At 37.2% G+C, this 8521-nt stretch overlaps 2 long non-coding RNA genes across 3 annotated transcripts; one reads left to right on the top strand and one right to left on the bottom strand.

Moving 5' to 3' along the window:
• The first annotated feature begins 494 nt into the window (after positions 1 to 494).
• On the top strand, positions 495 to 3612 carry LOC126628381 (uncharacterized). 2 transcript variants are annotated; one of them, XR_007625402.1, is made up of 5 exons: positions 495 to 538; positions 1355 to 2639; positions 2756 to 2847; positions 2935 to 3013; positions 3102 to 3612. It is a non-coding gene; the product is annotated as an uncharacterized LOC126628381 (long non-coding RNA). The 2 variants fall into 2 exon arrangements; XR_007625403.1 differs by having other exon boundaries at positions 2403 to 2639.
• Positions 3613 to 5601: 1989 nt separating this feature from the next.
• On the bottom strand, positions 5602 to 8233 carry LOC126628391 (uncharacterized). Its single transcript, XR_007625404.1, has 5 exons — positions 7889 to 8233; positions 7646 to 7805; positions 7472 to 7540; positions 6723 to 6781; positions 5602 to 5851 (listed from the first exon to the last, which is right to left on the bottom strand). It is a non-coding gene; the product is annotated as an uncharacterized LOC126628391 (long non-coding RNA).
• Positions 8234 to 8521: the final 288 nt, after the last annotated feature.

Below are 8521 nucleotides of genomic sequence, written 5' to 3' on the forward strand. Positions count from 1 at the left end.
TCATTACTAAAATATTCATTATTTTGTGAAAATAGCGGATTGTTGAAGATGCTCATGTTAAATTGACTAGCTATAATAGCTTTTGGGTGATTTTGATGCTAAACTAACAAAATTTTAGCTAGCATTGTTGGAGATACTCTTAGGCTTCAATCGTTCGTTGGGCTTCCAGTCTTTAAAACATTTCGTGCCACCACATTATGACGTAACTTTGCTACATGCTTTCTTGGACTTTTGATTAAAAATGATATTACCAATCTAAGTTACGCTATAGAGATAAGGGGAGGGAGAGAGTTTGACTTCTGGCAATGGCGGAGTTAGAAATTATCGGGGGAAGGGCGAAATTTAAAATGTTAAAAGATCTCAAACATGTAGACAACCAAATCTTAAACATCAAGCTAATCATTCTAATGACCCCGCATAAGCATTAGGGGGCTGGCTACCAACTCGATTAATCTCTAAACGTTTGAAAATTAAGAAATAGTGTCTAGACCTACCTAGGCACCCGCTAGTTGGCGACTCTCACGCAGACATAAAATAGGTAACTTTTATTTTGCATTTTATCTTTTTCAATAAATTGTAGGAGACTTGTTTAATACTTGGATGAACACTCATTATATGCTGGTTCCTTATGTTTTCAATATGCTTTGATACTTTATAATCTATATCTCATTCTATTTTTCAATTTATGTATCCCAATACAATTATGTAATTTTTTTTAAGTATAAGTAGACATTTATTTATATGTTATATAATAAATTCAATTATAATTAAAAAAATCGCCTAGGCACCCGTCTTGAAGTTAAGGCTCTAGCCCTCTGCCTACCGCTTGACTAGCACTTAGTGACTTTTAGAACCTTGCAAATCTATAATCGGATAATATCGCAATCAGGACATCTCAAACACAAACACAAATAATGACAACCCTCAACCAAAAGAACAAAACCATGAAAAACATAAAAAAATTAAAAAAAAAAAAGACAACATAAGACAAATTCATTACACAGAAAGAATAGAGGCAATGTATGTAAAATCAAGCGGTGAATTTTCCTGAACTACTAAAATGCAGACCCAGCAGCCATTGACATAACCATGGAGCACTTGGGAAGCTGAAAATTTCATCACTCCGAGAAGCGGCTTAGCTGGCAGCTCCTCATACAACCCATTTTCTCTGAACACAAACTCCCCCTCCACTTCATTTCTCTTCCCTTCATCTAATCTTTACACATGCAAGCTCCTGATCAACTCGGCTACACAAAAGAGCATAAAGATTCAATATTTAGAGAGAAAATGGAAAATTAGAAAAGGTGGATGGTGTGTTTTGATAAATTTTCCGTGGTTGATGGTGTTCTTAAAGGCCATGAGAGGTCTCAGCAAATGGGGGTCAAAGTCACAGTCACAAGAATGAGAAGCGAGAGAAGAGGATCATGCTGTTGGGGGTAGAAAAAGTACCAAACGCGGTCGATTTCTAACGACCGGAGGTTTGATAGCACTTCCTTGCTCCTTTGTGGCTTTGCCACTGACCCCAGGGCACAGTGGGTTGAGGAGGAAGGTCTTATCCACTAGAAAAATCCATCATTTGTTGATTGTATGAATATTTGTAGTATTATAAGATTGTATCTTTCCTCATGATTTTGTAGTATGGCCAAGTAATTTTATTTTGTATAAATGATTCCTTTTGAAAAGTAAGAGTTTTGCCGAAACAAGCATAAGCTGCATAACCACATTTTCTAGAGCAAATACATTTTCCTATGTACTTCAGTTCGAACCATTAATCCTCTTAGCAATTTAAATTAGTTTGAAGTATAAAAGGCCACTACTATTCATTGAGCTTCTATACAAACAAAAAAAAAAATGTAAGCGGTTTGTTCACACCCTCTTCTTGAAGTCTAGGTACGTACATCAAAAGGAACAAGCACTAGTAGAAAAAACCATTTGCGCGATAGATCTTTGTGCCACGAAGGAGAGAACGTCATGCAAGGCTGTTTCGCGCGACGAAATCAAGGGATCGTCGAGGAATTTCGTCGGACTAAAATTAAAGTACCAAAAAATTTGTGCGACGAAACAGGGTCATTGCATCACAAAGAATGGACCCCATCGCGCAAAGTTTGGCAGAAAATTGCATGTAAGCCTTTAATTGGCGCCAAACAAATACGCAATGAAACAATTACCACAAAAATCTTGCGCAAGAAATCTTCGTCGTGCAATGAGTAAATATTTATGCCAGACAGTTAGTCATTTGAGTCAGAGTAAACATTTACGCTAGACGGTCGGTCTTTTAAGTTAGAGAATCAATGCCAAGCTTCCTTTAAATTTACAGTTTCCCTCTCTTATTCTTCCCAATTCATTTTGGAAACGCCTTAATTTTTTCTGGATTATTATTCCAATTGTTGTTTGAATTTTAGTATGATAGCCGACTCTGGTACTCGTTCGTCAAAGAGAACCTTGATGCCAATAAAAAAAGGTGCATCCACGAGATTTGCACCGGCTAGTTCACTCAGTGGAAGAGTGACCTCCACAAGCATTATGAGCGATATGACGATCTAGAGGTCGCTCTAGCAGTTAGGTGGCCTAAGAAGTTGGTGAACTGTCGGGATGAATGAAAGTGGATTTGCGGCTATTTTCAGGAAGAAAAATACCTTGTAAGTAACATACATTTTAAAAATATTTTTATAATATTTTAATGATATTATATTTTTCTCATTAATTTGTTATAAATATCGAAATTAATATGTTTTTTTAATTTAACAAAAAAAAGTGAAGGCAAACTTGATCAATCGATTGAAGAAGAAACTTCTTCACCACTCTGGCTTGTGACGCTTCTCTTATAGGTTGGAGGAGCGACATCAGGTAAGTGTATATTTATTTTTAGTTTTAATATTTTTCATTGTCCATTACCCAATTGATAACCTATGTGTTAATATTCTTTTATTCAAGGGGGTTGAAGTTTCCATAGATTGACATGTTTAAGGAGGTATACGTTCGGCCCGACAATGAGTTGGCAGAGCAGCTCCATGTAAGTTATTTCAACTTTTAATATTTAATTAGTATTAATATTAATTACATTTATATTAAAATCAATTTGTTTGTTTTCTCTATTCTAGGCCACTATGATGGAGAAGATCTAGATCGTTTTGCAGGAGGTGGCTTCCCAGCTTCCTCTGGAGACCTCGCTCGAGGATATGGTTCATGCCGAGGATGCGGGTTTTCAGATCATGACGGACACCCTAGACCAGACCCTTGGTCGTAGGTTGAGGAATGTTCACCTGGGGCTTAGGAATGCCTGCCATTGGGACCCGCCTACCTTCTCCTCCAGATAGAGTATAAAAGAGGTCGAATCGTTGACATTTGAAGTGGTAGGCCTAAAGCAGCATATTGCGGTCCAGAGCAGTATGATGAACCAAATTCGTCTCCCCCTTCAGTTCTTTGGCATTCGGTTCCCCGATGCATAACCTGCTCCAACTACGACCTCCTACACCCCCTAACACAGTAGCAACACCACCGGCCGACGATTGTGACGTGGACGACTATATTTTGTAGTTTTCTTATTATATTCGGATTTTATAAATTTTCCTCCCATTGTATGAACATTTTAATTAAATATTCTTCTCTTCATTTTCTGTTTTTAATTTCATTAAATTAATTTAAAATAAATAAAACTATATTAATTACAATTACTAAAAAAAAAAAAAATTGTGCAACGAAGACACTTCGACGCACAAAATACAGAGAAAGGAAAAAATTTTGTCGCGTGATAGTCATTGGACAAAATGCATATAATTAATCATTATTTAAATTTATGGAAATTGATAAAACATCGTTTCGTTAAATTTTGCAAAACGAAAGAGTTCATTGCGCAAAGTTTATGGCAACAACGGACTTTCGTCGCACAACGTTCTTAGTGTTGACGGTATTTTGTCACTGAATACTTACTGGGACGGATTCTTTTCGTCATGCGGTTGCGATTGCGCAATGAACTACTATTCCTCCGTCGTGCACAACCTAACGTCATGACCTTTGTGCGACAGAGACTACGCGACGACGATTTCACCGTTCAAAATTTCTAGCGATAGATTTCAGTTTAGCGAGAGGCCTTTTCTTCGTTGCGCTACCTGTTATTCTTAGTAGTGAAGTGTGTCACCCACTGAATAATGTACATATAAGACCTACACTTGTAATTTGTCTCATTGTCTAAATACTGAGAATGTGAAAATAAAAACAAAAAAAATCGTCAAGATTGAAACCTTAAGATGTTATGCAGGACCCAACCTTGCCATTACATTGGGAAGAGGATCCTCTTCGGACCCAATGTCATCGGATCTTCCGGATCCTTCTTCTTTAAAGGCCAAGTTGGCGTCATGGTTTTCTCGGAGCTGGCGTCGGCCCGGAGTTGGCGTTGTGGCCTCCTAGGAGCTAGTTATTGGCAACGTCATAATAGTCATCGACGACTTGTGGTTTTGAAGTTTTCCAATAAACAAACAAAAAAATGAAGAAGAAGACTCAAAATTAAAGAATTAAGGATTATTGAAGAAGAAGAATTGAAGGAGACGAGGAAAAAGAAGAAAAACTGCAGAGAAAAACGACGGAGGAGGAGGATCCGGAGTGATTGGGTCCGGAAAGGATCCTCTCCCATTACATTGCATTAGATAATTTGGACAACTTCTGGAAACTGGTCAGGAAAACATTGCACAAGGCTCAAAATTACCATTAAAATGTTGAGAATCAACTTAGGATCAGGCGCCATAATAGACCGAGGTGTTGGGTGGAAACGGATCCTCTCCGGATCCCTTCCACCAAATCCACCAAGTCAAAGATTCCAGGCCCTTTAAATTTGATCCAACGACTAAAGTTATTATAACTTTTAAAGGGGGTTCCTGTTTTTAGCTGTTGAATCAAATTTTAAAGATCCTGATTCCTTGACTTGATGGATTTGGTGGAAGGGACCGGAGAGGATCCCTTTCCATGTCCGATTAAAAGGGTGCTTTAGATTTTGGCCCTTAGAACTCAATATTTCTAGATAAAAACCCATCTATCTTTAAAGATCCATTTTAAGCCCAAATTTAAAATTTGCAAACATATGGGAACACTATTGACCTATTAATACAATTTATTTACACTCATGCCACTCATACTTTATGGTCCTTTTTCCAAATTCCTAAATTTATGCCAAATTAATAGTAGAAAAAGTGAAATAAAATGTAAAAAGTGTTTGCATTAACCGTATCCATGTCAAACTAGAAAAGTAATATTTTTTTTTCGTGATATATTTTGTAACAATTTTACCTATATTAATTGGTAGGTAAATTAGTTTGTTCCAATTATTTAAAAAAAAATACTACACCTATATTATATATTTTGAATCAAATAACATTCCTCTAACTTGTAGGTAAATTATTTTCTATGTATTGTTATATATGTTAGACAAGTTTTGTTGTTGTATAAACATGAATGGAACATAATATTGTTGATTTTATACATCAAACTGCATTTCTTTTGTTATAGGTAAATTATTTTCCATGTACAAGTACTTATGTTAGGCACGTTTTGTTGTTGGTACATACAATATTTTGAATCATTGTAAAGAAAGATATTACATTACACCCATGGTATAATTGTTGTAGGTAAATTATTGGAAATTAATTTGTAGTTAGGTAATGAACATTTTGTGACACACCCCATCCCGAAGGAGGACATGCTGGCCGTCACGTGAGAGTGACGTAACCATTTGCACAGTACGGAAGCTTTAAGATACAATTTATAAGTTGATACACCCGAAGGTGAGTCCTAATTTTGACCAATCTGTCAGAACACCGTCGAATTCCTCGTAGTCACCACACCTTTGTGATTCTTGAACCTGGAGGGCGCAAAACCAAAATTGAGTGGGTCAGTAAAACAATTCTTTTCCAAATCCAAACATTTCTCAAAACGTTGTAACCCCTCTCCGTAAAACCTGTATACTTTCCCAGAAATGTAAAATATAAATATACATATATATTCTCAAAACTTCATTTTTACTATCTCAACATTTTTCTTTATCAATCATGCCATGCCATGTCTAATTCAACAGTTAAATATGGATGCATCAACAATAATCATATCAGGTGCAAGAAAGTAATCAACCGGAGGCCCTCTAATAGCCCTGTACGGTTGAACCTAGAGCTCAAAATCTATCACTATCACTCTACCGGAGTCACCTCTGTGACCCGTCCGGCCTTCTGCACACAAGTTACGCTCTAGTGCTTTCTCATCAATCATCTGTGCACATAATCTAAGGTCACCCACCAGTCGGAATCTCACTAACACTCTCGCGACTGGCCTGTCGTACCCACTCCGCGTGGACTGTACGACTAGCATCTACTTGGATCCAAGGCGAGCGTGCGATGCGGTGAATACTATAAGCACTAAACCATGGTGCAGGATTTGAGCTCAATATATATCAACATCATCATAACAGTAATTAAATACTCACCTGATACTCACCTGTGTGTCCGCCGCACCATTCATTCATATGCATCATATCTCAATTCATACTTTTCATATCATTTCATGCATGGCAATTCGATTCACATTTCTATATACTTTTCATATACTTTTATGCATGGCATTTCAACTAATATATCTCATATACTTTTATACATTTTCATTAAAAGCATAATTTCATGCATTTTCAATTTCTGGGAAACGGCAAGTATATATGTATACGGAAAACAAAACTGTCCACTCACCTGGAGTTCGCCCTACAACTCCCTAGCACAATACGCCAAGGCGTCATGACGATCGGCGCCTAAAACAATAATTAATTCCAACCTCAGAATTCATAGTGATAGAATATATAACTTATATAAAATACGTCACTACGTAGTTCGATCCGGAAGATCTGCCACTCAGATTTTAAATCCATAACTTCCAGAGGTCCACAATATACCTCTAGGACAACTTCCTAAAATTTCATTACCATCCAACGGTCGGATCTCCGTCAATTTCCAAAACTAAGTGACGGTTAACATTTTATTTTATGAACTTACAATTCCAATTCCGGAAGATCCGTAACTCGGATTCCCAATCCGTAAGTTCCAATAATCCTCAAATATTACGTATTAAAATGTATCAAAGTTTGGTAACGATCCAACGGTCGGATCGTCAATTCACATTTTCACCAAAACTATAAAACGTTATTCGAACACCTAACCAACAATCCTTAATAACTTTCTCATACGGTGCTCAAATTGGGTATATGAATATACCACGGTGATCTACTCGACGTCACGGACGTCGACATATTTTTAAAATAATTTTATTTATTTATTTTTTTTTAACTGTAGCACCTTCTTCTTCCTTGGGTCGCCGGACTGGTTTTTCCGGCGGCCGTTTTCCGGGCAGTTTTTCAAATTGTCATAACTTTGTCATTTCTCAACGAAATCAAGTGATTCAAAAACGAAAGTTGTAGCCCTTGAAGAGACAAAGAGAATGGTACCTTGCACAACACCTAGTTCGCCGTGGTTTGGCCGGAAACTGCCTCGAAAGCCTCGGAGGTCGCCGGAAACTGGGTATTTTTCAAATGAGTATAACTTCTTCAATACTCAACGAAATTGAGTGAAACAAAAAGGAAAGTTGTAGTACTTGACGAGACGAAGAGATTGATACCTACCTTGACTCCTAACTCGCCGGGTATTCGCCGGAAAATGCCTCGAAAGCTCCGGCCAAACTTTGAACTTGTCGATCTCCGTGTTCTTACGTCCAAAAACTTCCAACGAAGCACTCCGAGCTTCCTTGGAACCTCACTAAGCTCACTGTGAGCTTGGATTGTCCTAAAACAAAGTCAATTCGAAGATCATGAACAGTGCACTTTCACGGGGAGTTTAGAATCTAGGTTTTCCGAAGTAAAACTTACCTGAAATTGGTGTCTACGTGATCGTGGAGTCTCCAGGAGTTCGATGGTGGTCTTAACTCCGTCGTTGGTATAGATTTAGGGTGGTTTTGGAGCTCGTCTGTGTGAGTTCGAAGGAGAGGGAGAGAGACAGAGAATGAGAGATTGTGAGGGAGGAGAGAGAGAGACAGGGTACGGGAAATAGGGAGGGATTTGAGGTGTGTGGTCCTACCTAACCTCAAATCATAAAATTCCATCTCCAAATAACTTAGAAACATATATTTCACCAATATATGATTCACATATCTTAATCACGTTTAAGGGAAATTCCGTCAATTTACAATCACGAGTGTAAAACTTTGGGACGGGCTGTGACATTTTGCATCATTAGAAATGAACATTTCAAATAGTAGGTAGGTAAATTAATTTGTTCTAATTATATAAAAAAAATTACACTACACCTAGTTATATTTAATTTTTCCAATTATTAAAAAAATTTATACTACACCCAACCAAATAACATTTATCTAACTTGTAGGTAAATTATTTTCCATGTATTGTTAGATATGTTAGGCACGTTTTATTGTTGTATAAACATGGGTGTAACATAGTTTTTTTAATACTATGCATCGAACTACATTTCTTCTTAATATAGGT

This window comes from Malus sylvestris, chromosome 1 (genome assembly GCF_916048215.2).
Source record: "Malus sylvestris chromosome 1, drMalSylv7.2, whole genome shotgun sequence".
In the NCBI taxonomy this organism is placed as follows: domain Eukaryota; kingdom Viridiplantae; phylum Streptophyta; class Magnoliopsida; order Rosales; family Rosaceae; genus Malus; species Malus sylvestris.